This window comes from Pristiophorus japonicus, chromosome 18, assembly GCF_044704955.1.
Source record: "Pristiophorus japonicus isolate sPriJap1 chromosome 18, sPriJap1.hap1, whole genome shotgun sequence".
NCBI lineage: Eukaryota > Metazoa > Chordata > Chondrichthyes > Pristiophoridae > Pristiophorus > Pristiophorus japonicus.
Window position 1 is genome coordinate 89790119 of NC_091994.1, and position 14566 is coordinate 89804684.

Genomic DNA, 14566 nt, shown 5'->3' on the forward strand with positions numbered 1-14566 from the left:
ACCACTGTATGTTTATTTATAAATAAATAACTCTGTATTATGAATAATATTGCTGTATTATGTATAACATTGCTCTGTGTATTTGTAACATCTGCAGTGTATTATATACAATAACATCATCAGCATAAGCAGTTCCTTCAAATCGAGGAAGACTTGCTTCCACTCTAAAAGTGAGTTCTCAGGTGGCTGTACAGTCCAATGCGGTAATTACAGTTTCTGTAACAGGCGGGACAGACACTGATTGAAGGAAAGGGTGGGTGGAGAGCCTGGTTTGCTGCACGCTCCTTCCACTGTCTGCGCTTGGTTTCTGCATGCTCTCGGCGACAAGACTCAAGATGCTCAGCGCCCTCCCGGATGCTCTCCCTCCACTTTGGGCGGTCTTGGGCCAGGGATTCCCAGGTGCTGGTGGGGATGTTACACTTTATCAAGGAGGCTTTGAAGGGTCCTTGAAACATTTTCTCTGCCCACCTGGAGCTCACTTGCCGTGTAGAAGTTCTGAGTAGAGCACTTAGGGAGTCTTGTGTCGGGCATGCAGACGATGTGGCACGCCCAACGGAGCTGGTCGAGTGTGGTCATTGCTTCGATGCTGGGGATGTTGGCCTGGTCAAGAACACTGACGTTGGTGCGTCAATCCTCCCAGTGGATTTGCAGGATCTTGCGGAGGCAGCGCTGGTGGTACTTCCCCAGCGCTTTGAGGTGTCTGCTGTAAATAGTCCACGTCTCTGAGCCATATAGCAGGACACGTATCACTACTGCCCTGTAGACCATAAGCTTGGTGCCAGATTTGAGATCCTGGTCTTCAAACACTCTCTTCCTTAGGCTGCGCTGGCACACTGGAGGCGGTGTTGGACCTCGTCATCGATGTCTGCCCACGCTGACAGCAGACTCTCGGGGTATGGAAAATGGTCCACGTTGTCTAAGGCCGAGCCGTGGATTTTGATGACCGGGGGGCAGTGCTGTGCGGCGGGGTCAGATTGGTGGAGGACCTTTGTCTTACGGATGTTTAGTGTAAGGCCCATGCTTTCGCATGCCTTGGTGAAGGTGTTGACGATGGCTTGAAGCTCGGCCTCTGAGTGTGCGCCGACTCAAGCGTCGTCTACGTACTGTAGTTCGATGACAGAGGATGGGCCGACCTTAGATCTAGCCTGGAAGCGACGAAGGTTGAACAGGTTCCCATTGGTTCTATAGTTTAGTTCCACTCCAGCGGGGAGCTTGTTGATAGTGAGAGGGAGCATTGCAACAAGGAAGATCGAGATGAGTGTTGGTGCGATGACACAGCCCTGCTTGACCCCGGTCCATTTCTTCTGTTTTGGCTGCCCCCCAAAAGTTTGTCCTCCGCCTGCTCCACGATGACATGCAAGCCGTGATCCTGACTAACGGCTCCACCACAGACCCAATCCACGTCCGGATACAATAACATATAGTATTATAGGTAACATCACTCTATTGTGTAATAGACAGCGATTATAGACAATAACGTCACTGTAAAGAGAAAAGTCTAGGGGAATCAAGGGATATGGAGATCGGGCGGGAAAGTGGCATTAAGGTCGATGATCAGCCATGACCTTATTGAATGGTGGAGCAGCCTTGAGGGGCTGTACGGCCTACTCCTGCTATTTCTTATGTTCTTAAAAACTCTGCTATGCATTTTGCATATAAATATGAAATGCTATTGCATATAATACTTAGATCAGTGCTATAAATAACACAGAGCAGTGTCATATCAAAAATACAGAGCAATTATTTTCCATATTGCAACATTACAACAGTGACCACACTTGGCTGTAAAACGCTTTGGGACATCAGGTGGTCATGAAATGCACTATATAAATGCAAGTCTTTCTTTTCTTTCTATATAACAGAGAGTTGGAATATATAATCGTTATATACAATTGGACACATCAGTATTATTGTATATAGTAGAGATGTTTTTTGTAATATAGAATGGTATTTTGAATATAATAGTAATTATATTGTATATAATGTACAGACAAGTGCTATTGTACATAATAGAATGATAAGTACAAAATTGCTCTTTGCGTTGCCCACAGTTTGTTGATGAATATGTTTTTTTCTAATACATAAGATGGCAATGGAGGTGGGAAGAGTCTTCAGAAAGTCACTCCACAGAGCCACCTAGTGTTCAGAGCCTGCATGTTCATTGTGAGAGTTGACATAGCAAAATTGATTGGGAAATGTTGACAGAAAAGCATGATCAAAAATCAACACAACACAACAGGAAACGTGGGCTGTGCACAAGTTAAAAAAAAATAACACATAGGCAATACAAAGTGTTATATATATATCAGAGTGTCATATTAACACATGGAACAGTGTTATTGTATATAAAAATACTCAGAACATTCTTATGTAAAATACACAAAGCAGTGTTGCATATAATACCCAGAGCAGTATTATTGCAGATTATACATAGATTGAGTACAAAGTGGTCCAAATATTTTTGGCATCTAAACTGACAGAGGTGCCATGCATCCAGTGAGCAATTTACCGTTCTCAGAGTTAATCAAAAAATGCAAGTTTCAATTCCTAAGAGATGAGGGGGCCGAAATTCAGGGTCCTGGGAAGGACCTTTACTGTGGGTTTTCGGCAGCCATTTGGCAAAATCGAATGGCCGCCACGTTCCAGTCGATTGGCCACCGTGGGAGTTTTTTCGGCAGTGTGGACTTCCACCACAAGCCGCCGACCTCCGCCACCCAAATTCAGCTTTAAAAAGTGAGCTTTTTGTTGGACAGTGCCCCCGCCAGCTTTTTGGGTCGGTATACTTTGCCGTGCTACTCGACACTGCTGGAGGAGGAGAACGGAGGATTCCTGCGATCGGGGGTATTTTTGGTGAAAACCTTTTCTGTTCCTTTTATGCATTTGGTTAACCTGCTGGGAGTGTTTTGAGGACTTTTACCTCTCACTGATTGGCGGAGGCCTGTAGGCCTCATTCTGTGCTCCACAGAGGCCTGCTTTTGAGGGTCCAGCCTTCACATAGAATGGGCTCAGTGTTGGCAGGGGAACACCTTATGAGACACAGGGCGGCACGCAGGAGAAGGTGATGCCATCAGCAACAGGTAGTGAGGAAGCAGGCCAAGGAGTCAGCAGCCATGGCTGCCCAACATCGAGAAGGGCCTGCAGATTGGCACAGACCACGTAGAGAGGGTGGCCAGGAGGGAGGTGGCGTGAGGAAAAGGGTCAGGTACGCTGACCCCCCCGGAGCCTTACGAGCAGCAGCCTGCAGAGGCTCCCGAACATGAGGAGGAACAGGGAGAAGGCGATCAGCCAGCTGCCATGGGAGGTGGCCAGCACAGACCTGGGGGAAGGAGACCCTACCATCAAAGGGTTTACAGACATCAGTTCTCCTTCCTGGAGCTCAGTGATGAACAATGCTTGTGAAGGCTCAGATTTAGAAAGGACATACTGAGGGAGCTCTGCAATGTCCTGCGCCAAGATCTGCAGCCTCACACAAGGCTCAGGACAACTCTGACCCATTGAGACCAAGGTCACCATAGCTCTGAACTTTTATGCTACAGGGTCTTTCCAGTCTGCGACTGCTGACACATCCAACATCTCACAATTCTCTGCCTATCACTGTATAGAAGAAGATTGGACTATATCTCCTTCCCGATGACCAAGGAGTAGCAGGTGGAGCGGCATGTCGGATTTGTCCGGATTGCAGGGTTCACCAGGGTGCAGGGTGTTGGCCTGAGGGCGCCACAACACCATCCCGAGATCTTTATCACTAGGAAGGGATTCCACTCCCTCAATGTATAGCTGGCGTCTGACCATCAGTGTAGGATCCTGGCAGTTGATGCCAGGTATCCAGGCAGCAGCCAATGATTCCTTCAATCTGTACCCACCCTCTTCACCGGGCCAAATCAGGATTGTGGATGTCTGCTTGACGACAAGAGATAACCCCTGTCCACTTGACTGCTGACTCCACTACGGAACCTCAGGACAGCGGCCGAGCATGCCTACAATGACACTCATTCTGGCACCAGGTGCATCATCGAGCACTGCATTGGGATCCTCAAGCAGAGGTTCCGTTGCCTGGACCGGTCTGGTGGCGCCTTGCAGTACTCTCCAGAACAGGTTTCCATATTCGTGGTGGTCTGCTGAATGCTGTACAACCTGGCTCTCAGGAGGGGCCAGCCGCTGGAGGTCGAGCCAGCAGTACCACCTGAGGCGCAGGAGGAGGAGGAGGATCCCCGTTGCCACCCAGGAGCCGTCTTCGCCATCGCGACCCTGCGAGGGAGGTGCAGACATGTCTGATTGCTGCTTGACTCACAGAATCTCATCCCCACATGACCCTTCAGCTCCTATTTTCCATGGCCATCCCAATGAGTGCCTTCACACAGAATTGCCCATTCTCAAATGAAACACCTGCCCAGATATATGTGCAAAAAATAAAGAATTATGACCTGATGCAAACGGTGCAATCAGCAAAGAACCCCCTGGGAGCAATCCCATTCTCCAATAGCAAAGTGAACTGGAAACCAAAAGCATTGTTTAAAAGCTTACACTCTGAGAAGTTTTGCGTTTGTAGTTTATTCCCTTTACACGTCACTTTTGTCAATCATGGTACATGGGTCAGTTATGATACCTGAAGTCAGCTGGTTTAATGATTAATTGGAAATGGTTATTTTTTTGCACACGTTTCCGTTGAGAATAGTGTACACAGTCATAGCATAGAGCCTGTTGCCGTAATCATGGGGAGAACTGCACATAACAGTGTTATTGGACAAATCAAAACTGTTGGGACTATTGAGTGTCTATCAAGGAACATTGCAACATCAGGAACTGACTATGAGCGCTGTTCATTGTTAACAGCCTCATATTTCTGATAACGTACATTCTCTCCATATAAAGTCAATCAGTGATAGTTCAAATCATATGTATCTCTTCAAGGGCCCCTTTGCTTTCGTGCATCTGCTATCAAAACTATTGAGACACGGATTAATAAGTAACCTGGACTCAGTAACACGCCCAGGCCACAAAATAATCCCTGAAACAATCAGTCACCAAAAGATGAACCCGCTCCAAATATATATCTGATAAGTACTGAATCTGCCGAGAATGTTCTCCTACTGAATCGTTATGTTTGTCAACGTTGGCCAACTCAACAGGAACCAGAAACAAAATATTTAGATCTTCCTGGGCTGTAGGGCTCAGTAGGTGGTACATAGAAACATAGAAAATAGTTGCAGGAGTAGGCCATTCGGCCCTTCAAGCCTGCACCACCATTCAATATGATCATGGCTGATCATGCATTTCAGTGCCCCATTCCTGCTTTCTCTCCATACCCCTTGATCCCTTTAGCCATAAGGGCCACAACTAACTCCCTTTTGAATATATCTAACGAACTGACCTCAACAACTTTCTGTGGTAGAGAATTCCACAGGTTCACAATTCTCTAAGTGAAGAAGTTTCTCCTCATCTTGGTCCTAAATGGCTTACCCCTTATCCTTAGACTGTGACCCCTGGTTCTGGACTTCCCTAACATCGGGAACATTCTTCCTGCGTCTAACCTGTTCAATCCTGTCAGAATTTTATATGTTTCTATGAGAGCCTCTCTCATTCTTCTAAATTCCATTGCATATAAGCCTAGTCGTTCCAGTTTTTCTTCATATGTCAGTCCTGTCATCCCGGGAACTAGTCTGGTGAACCTTCGCTGCACTCCCTCAATAGCAAAAATGTCCTTCCTCACATTAGGAGACCAAAACTGAACACAATATTCCAGGTGTGGCCTCACCAAGGCCCTGTACAACTGCAGTAAGACCTCCCTGCTCCTATACTCAAATCCTCTAGCTATGAAGGCCAACATGCAATTTGCCTTCTTCATCGCCTGCTGTACCTGTATGCCAACTATCAATGACTGATGTACCATGACACCCAGGTCTCGTTGCACCTCCCCTTTTCCTAATCTGTCACCATTCAGATAATAATCCACTTTCTTGTTTTTACCACCAAAGTGGATAACCTCACATTTATCTACATTATACCGCATCTATCATGTATTTGCCCACTCACCTAACCTGTCCAAGTCACCCTGCAGCCTTTTAGCATCCTCCCCACAGCTCACACTGCCACCCAGCTTAGTGTCATCTGCAAACTTGGAGATATTACATTCAATTCCTTCGTCTAAATCATTAATGTATATTGTAAATAGCTGGGGTCCCAGCACTGAACCTTGCGGTACCCCACTAGTCACTGCCTGCCATTCTGAAAAGGACCCGTTTATTCCTACTCTTTGCTTCCTGTCTGCCAACCGGTTCTCTATCCACATCAGTACATTACCCCCAATACCATGTGCTTTAATTTTGCACACCAATCTCTTGTGTGGGACCTTGTCAAAAGCCTTTTGAAAGTCTAAATACACCACATCCACTGGCTCCCCCTTGTCCACTCCACTAATTACATCCTCAAAAAATTCTAGAAGATTTGTCAAGCATGATTTCCCTTTCATAAATCCATGCTGACTTGGACCGATCCTGTCACTCCTTTCCAAATGCGCTGCTATTACATCATTAATAATTGATTCCAACATTTTCCCCACTACCGATGTCAGGCTGACTGATCTATAATTCCCTGTTTTCTCTCACCCTCCTTTTTTAAAAAGTGAAGTTACATTAGCTACTCTCCAGTCCAAAGGAACTGATCCAGCGTCTGTAGAATGTTGGAAAATGACCACCAATGCATCCACTATTTCTAGGGCCACTTCCTTAAGTACTCTGGGATACAGCCTATCAGGCCCTGGAGATTTATCGGTTTTCAATCCCATCAATTTCCCAAACACAATTTGCTGACTAATAAGGATTTCCTTTTGTTCCTCCTTCTCGCTAGACCCTCGGTCCCCTAATATTTCCGGAAGGTTATTTGTGTCTTCCTTAGTGAAGACAGAACCTAAGTATTTGTTCAATTGGTCTGCCATTTCTTTGTTCCCCATTATAAATTCACCTGATTCTGACTGTAAGGGACCTACATTTGTCTTTACTAATCTTTTTCTCTTCACATATCTATAGAAGCTAAACCACGGAGGGCAACTTCTTCAATCTCAAAGCCAATGCTCTCCAGTGCCTCTTTACTTTGACTCTCCAGTACCTTTTAGATCCCATTGTAGTATGTCAGCACTCCCTCATTACTGCTCTGGAGTGTCAGCTTAATTGTCAGGGCTGAGTCAAAAGGTGATGGGTTCAAACCCAACCCTAAGATTTAAGCACATAATCTAGGCTGACACTCCAGCGCAGTAATGAGGGAGTGCTGCACTGTCACAGATAAGAACATAAGAACATAAGAAATAGGAACAGGAGTAGGCCATACGGGAACAGGAGTAGGACCTCGAGCCTGCTCTGCCATTCAATAAGATCATGGCTGATCTGATCATGGACTCAGCTCCAATTCCCTGTCTGCTCCCCATAACCCCTTATCCCCTTATCGTTTAAGAAACTGTCTATTTCTGTCTTAAATTTATTCAATGTCCCAGCTTCCACAGCTCTCTGAGGCAGCGAATTCCACAGATTTACAACCCTCTGAGAGAAGAAATTTCTCCTCATCTCTGTGTTAAATGGGCGGCCCCTTATTCTAAGATCATGCCCCCTAGTTCTAGTCTCCCCCATCAGTGGAAACATCCTCTCTGCATCCACCTTGTCAAGCCCCCTCATAATCTTATATGTTTCGATAAGATCACCTCCCATTTTTCAGAATTCCAATGAGTAGAGACCCAACCTTCTCAACCTTTCCTCATAAGTCAACCTCCTCATCTCCGGAAACAACCGAGTGAACCTTCTCTGAACTGCCGCCAAAGCAAGTATATCCTTTCGTAAATATGGAAACCAAAACTGCACGCAGTATTCCAGGTGTGGCCTCACCAATACCCTGTATAACTATAGCAGGACTTCCCTGCTTTTATACTCCATCCCCTTTGTAATAAAGGCCAATATTCCATTGGCCTTCATGATCACTTGCTGTACCTGCATACTATCCTTTTGTGTTTCATGCACAAGTACTCCCAGGTCCCGCTGTACTGCAGCATCTTGCAATCTTTCTCCATTTAAAAAATAACTTGCTCTTTGATTTTTTTTCTGCCAAAGTGCATGATCTCACACTTTTCAACATTATATTCCATCTGCTAAATTTTTGCCCACTCATTTAGCCTGTCTATGTCCCTTTGCAGATTTTGTGTCCCCTCCTCACACATTGCTTTTCCTCCCATCTTTGTATTGTCAGCAAACTTGGCTACATTACACTCAGTCCCTTCTTCCAAGTCGTTAATAAAGATTGTAAATAGTTGGGGTCCCAGCACTGATCCCTGCGACACCCCACTAGTTACTGGTTGCCAACCAGAGAATGAACCATTTATCCCAACTCTCTCTTTTCTGTTCGTTAGCCAATCCTCTATCCATGCTAATATATTACCCCCAACCCTGTGAACTTTTATCTTGTGCAGTAACCTTTTATGTGGCACCTTGTCAAGTGCCTTCTGGAAGTCCAAATACACCACATCCACTGGTTCCCCTTTATCCACCCTGTTTGTTACACCCTCAAAGAATTCCAGCAAATTTACCATAACCTGACTTCCCCTTCATAAATCCATGCTGACTCTGCCTGACCGAATTTTGCTTTTCCAAATGTCCTGCTACTGCTTCTTTAATAATGGACTCCAACATCTTCCCAACCACAGATGTTAGGCTAACTGGTCTATAGTTTCCTGCTTTTTGTCTGCGTCCTTTTTTAAATAGGGGCGTTACATTTGCAGTTTTCCAATCTGGTGGGACCTCCCCAAAATCCAGGGAATTCTGGTAAATTACAACCAATGCATCCACAATCCCTGCCGCTACTTCTCTGAAGACCCTAGAATGCAAGCCATCGGGTCCAGGGGATTTACCTGCCTTTAATCCCATTATCCTACTGAGTACCACCTCCTTAGTGATTGTGATTGTGTTAAGTTCCTGCCCCCCCCCACCATAGCTCCTTGCCTATCCAGATGCTGTCTTTCAGATGCGATGTTAAACTATGGTCCTGTCTGGTGGTTTGGTTGAATGTTAAAGATCCAATATTACTTTTTGAAGAAGAGCAGGATGACAGCCTGATCACCATTCCTCCCTCAACCAAAAACTGCTCAACTAAATAGTCGAGGGACTTAAAGGAACCATGAGAAAAAGGGGACAAAAGAAAGACGTATTTATAGAATACTTTATCACTGGAGGGTAGCCAATATAACACTTCTATAAATCAGTTAACCTAACTCAGTTGTGGGCATGCTCATAGAATCTGTGATTTGAGATCAATTTACTGAGCATTTATAGGTGCCTATCTGTATATTATATGAGAATATATTATATGATTTGGACGTGCGCATGTTGAATACAGTAACAAAAGTAGCTGATGGCATGAGTAGGGAGTTTGGCAAAAAAATGAGGTGGACTGTAAAAGACTTCAGGAGGACATAGGCAGGTTAGCACAATTTACAGACAGGTGGTGGATGCGATTTAATACAGAGAAGAAGCATTTTGGTAAGAAAGACAAGGAATGGGAGTGTGTACTTAATGGGGGGTGGGAGGGGCAAAGCTGAAGGGTATAGAGGAATACAGAGTCCTCGGGGTTCAAATGTATTTCTCTGGAAGTGTGAATGCAGGTAGATAAAGTCTTAAAAAGGCAACAGCATTTTGGATTTTTATAAATAGAGATAAATAGGGCTTGAGATGGTTGACCTCCAACAACCACAACCATCTTCCTTTATGCTGGATATGACTCTAGCCAGTGGAGAGTTTTCTTCCTGATTCCCATTGACTTCAATTTTAGTAGGGCTCCTTGATTCCATACTCGGTCAAATGCTGCCTTGATGTCAAGGGTGGCCACTCTTGCCTCACCTTTGGGATCCAGCTCTTTTGTCCATGTTTGGACCAAGACTGTAATGAGGTCTGGAGTCAAGTGGTCCTGGCAGAATCCAATGAGCATCGATGAGCAGGCTATTGGTGAGTAAGTGCTGCTTCATAGCACTGTCGACGACACTTTTCATCACTTTGCTGATGATTGAGAGTAGAATGATGAGGCAGTAATTGATTGGATTGGATTTGTCCTGCTTTTGTGGACAGGACATACCCGGGCAGTTTTCCACATTGTCGAGTAGATGCTAGTGTTGTAGCTGTACTGGAACAGCTTGGCTCGAGGCGTGTCTAGTTCTGGAGCACAAGTCTTCAGCACGACAGCCGGGATGTTGTCGGGGCCCATGGCCTTTGCTGTATCCAGTGCGCTCAGCTGTTTCTTGATATCAAGTGGGATGAATCGGATTGGCTGAAGACTGGCTTCTGTGATGGTGGGGACCTCAGGAGGAGGCCGATATGGATCATCCACTCGGCACTTCTGGCTGAAGATGGTTGCAAATACTTCAGCCTTGTCTTTTGCATTTGTTTGCTGGGCTCTGCCATCATTGAGGATGGGGATATTCATGAGGCTTCCGCCTCCGTTAGTTGTTTAATTGTCCATCACCATTCATGACTGGATGTGGCAGGACTGCAGAGCTTTGATATGATCTGTTGAATGTGGGATTGCTTAGCTCTGTTTATAGTATGCTGCTTCCATGTTTAGCATGCATGTAGTCCTGTGTTGCAGCTTCCCCAGGTTGGCACCTCGGAGGTGACAATGCTATACTGAACGAAACTGACATCTTGGTAAGATTATTCTAACGTGTCCTTGTTTTGAATTTAATTGTACTGCAACGTCTAACGCAGATGTTTATCTATCATTTGTTCATAATGTACAATAGTTAAGTACAGTCATTAATAATTGTGATCTCTACTCACTCACCTCAGAAAGAAAGAAGGTTTTGCATTTCTAAAGCATCTTTCAGGACCTCAGGTTGTCCAAAATGCTTTACAGCCAATGAAGTACCTTTGAAGTGTAGTCACTGTTGTAAATAAGGAAACACAGCAGCCAATTTGCATACAAGTTCCCACAAATTGCAATGTGATAATAATCACATAATCTGTTTTTGTTATGTTGGATGAGGGATAAATATTGACCAGGACACTAACTGCCCTGCTCTTCTTTGAAATAGGGCCATGGGATCTTTGACATTCACCTGAGAGAGTAGACGGGGCCTCGGTTTAATGTCTCATCTGAAAGATGGCACCTCCGACAGGCAGCGCTCCCTCAGTACTGCACTGGGAGTGTCAGCCTAGATTTTTGTGTTCAAGTTCCTGGAGTGGGACTTGAACCCACAACCTTCTGACTCAGACACAAGAGTACTGCCCACTGAGCCACAGCTGACACTCCAGTCAGAACTCCAATTAGGGACATTGTTGCTGAGAGCAACACGTAATATCCACCTCATTGGTTTGAGCAAAGTCTTCCATCGATCGAATAAAAAATAGATTGAATTGATTAAAAACAGACTTTGCACTTGAACGGTTTCAAATCTGGTAAGTTGCACATTTTACTGTGGTGTATGAAATAGGAAAACATGCATTGGGTCTCTGATGGCGCGCAGGGTGTGGCCTGAAACTGATTATCTACATCATTTGGATCATGCTGCCCTGTGGAACCGGGTGGTACAGTGGATTAGACACTTGAATTTCACAATTAGTTCCTGAGTAACAGGAGGGGCAGGGTCCAACTTTAGGCCCTGCCCAGTAAGACGAGAGATGGGGGAACAGGACCCTGCATTCATACAGCACATTCGGCCCATTTTGCCTGTGCTGGCTCTTTGGAAGAGCAGTCATGCTTAGTCCCACATGCCCGCTTTTTGTCCGTAGCCCTGAAAGTTGCTCATCCTTAAGTACCTGTCCCAATCCCTTTTAAAAGTTTTACAGAATCAGCTTCCACCACCTTTTCAGTCGGAGTGTTCCAGAGTGAAAAGATTTCTCCTCAGTCTCCCCTCGAGATCTTTTTCCAATGATTTTGAATCCATAACCTCTAGTTATTGACCCACTCACCAGAGGGAATATTTTTTCCCTATTGACCCGATCAAAACCTCTCATCATCTTGAGCACCTTGATTAGGTCACCTCTTAACCTTCTCTGTTCCAAGGAGAACAGGCTGAACTTTTCCAACCTCTCCTTCTAAGAGCATTGTTCTGGAAGAACCTCAAATCAGATCAATGTGTAGTCGGCTGAAGACATATTAAACAAGATATTACGAACAAAACCTTTAAATCCAACAAACCTACAGACCCAAACAGTAAATCTCTTTCTCAATCCCAAGAATGGATTAAAAAATGTTAGGTAACTATTTCAAATTTAAACAATAGCAATTGGACTCGGGATTGCTCCTGGAAATGCATTTTCAGCAGTTTTCAACAACACAAAATGTCATTTTCTCTGTTCAGCACCTGAGGGAGATGTTCCGGTCTGGGATACAGTTTCACAGGCACCAGCAAGAAGTGGCCATTTGTCACGTGTGAACCTAGACATTGTTGGTAGAGCATTCAAATATGGAGGCATCACTGCTGAGCAGTAGATCAAGAATTCAGCGTTTTATGCTGTATAATATCAGCACAAAGCCTGTTTGTAAATGTGTAAATTACAGTAAAGGAGCCATAGTTAACACTCTGCTACTGATTTAATCACAAGTAGATACTGCCATCAAGTGGTGATATGTGAAATACTCCTCCATTAATCATTCAACCAATTCACTCTTCTTCCACTCAACAGTCATCAATTTCCTTCAGCTTGCAGCTGCTCTGTCCACACCTGCTCCTGTCCTTTCACAGTGCAATAATTGAATCACTGCACCTTGATCTCCCACGTACCCTTCAATGGGACAATGAAAATCTTGCTTCACTTCTTCAAAGACACATTTATTCAGGTCTCCCACAATGCTAACCAACAGCTTCCACCTCTGCCCTTTGATGGCTCCACCCTCAGTCCTTCATTTAATGATTCCCCTGGTGTCACGATCTTCTCTAACCTTAAATGGAACTCCCACATCTCCCTTGCTAAAAAAGCTTCCAAGAAGTTTGGTTTCCTCTTTCATGTCAAGCATGTCATTTCTGCTCAGTAACTGCTAACTCCCTTAGGCTCAAGTCTATCCAACATGTGAATATTGATCCCATGTCTAGAAGGCTCTTCTAACACTTGTCTCTCGATCCTAAATAGGATACAGGAGAAAGCTCATCATCTGATCGACAATCTCTCTCTCACCTCTGGACTCCAGCTTCTCTGTCAACCTTTCTTGTCTTTATCTACTTTGTCAATATTACTATGATCATTGCTCCTCTGAATTTTCCTCTCGTTCTTTCAAAGCTCCAAATACTTTCCTACATAGTCTTCCTCCTCCATGCATCCTGGCTGTTGATATCAGGACTTATCGCATCCTCACCTATTCTAACTTGTTTTTTCTCAGGACTTCAAACTGTGTAACTCCTTCCTCTCCATCTTCCTTTCCTCCTACAATCTACAGGCTTTTAAAATCCAACCTTGAAATCGCCTATTCATCATTTCTTCATTTGCTTCATCTTCCATTTTACTCTTTTCAACCTTGATGGTGCCTACATTATGGACCTTGGTCCTTCACCTGGGCTTCTTAATATAAAGAACACTGCGGTGAACAGGACTCTCACTTGTTATCCAGTCATGGTGTGTATCAACAACAACACTTGCATTGAAATAGTGCTTTTAATGTAATAAAACATCCTAATGTACTTTAGAGGAGTGTTATCTAACAAAATTTGACACCCAGCCACATAAGGATATTAGGATGGCTTTATCAAAGAGGTAAGTTTTAAAGAACCTCTTAAAGGAGGAGAGAGAGGTAGAGAGGTAGAAAGGGTTAGGGAGGGAGTTCCAGAGCTTAGGAACCAGGCGGCTGAAGGCGGATTAAAGTTGGGGATGTGCAAGAGGCCAGAATTGGAAGAGCGCAGAGATCTAAGAGGGTTGCAGGGCTGGAGGAAGTTACAGAGATAGGGAGGGGTGAGGCCATGGAGGGATTTGAAAACAAAGGTGAGGATTTTTAAATCAAGGTGTTGCCGGACCCGGAGCCAATGTAGTTCAGTGAACACAAGGGTGATGGGTGAATGGGACTTGGTACGAGTTAGGATATGGCCAGCAGACTTTTGGGTGAGCTGAAGTTTATGGAGGATGGAAGATGGGAGGCCAGCCAGGAGAGCATTGCAGCAGTCAAGTTTAGAGGTAACAAATGCATGAATGAGGGTTTCAGCAACAGATGAACTGAGGCAGGGCTGAGGTGGGCGATGTGTGTATGTAAAATATCTGCAGAGTTAAAAAGCCTCCCCGGGCTTGTTTCAGTTTTATAGTTAAATGCTGCTTCTTTTCACAGGTTTCTGTTCTTCAACTACAATTCTAAAACAATTTGATTCCAAATATCAAAGCCTCCCAAGGTCATGTAACATGAAACTTTCAGTCTGGTACAATCCAATTAATCTTAGCTGCCCTCGTTACTTTAAACATGGCCCACATTTTGAGAATTTCAGACAGCGGGGAGTGGCCCCAGGCCTCAGGCCAGTGAGAATGGGTTGGATGCCTTGCAGACTACCCTACACCAGTGATAGTACGTCCTTGCTCCGGAATTTGCGAGTTAGCGGAACAGTCAGCCAAGGAGACTGGTT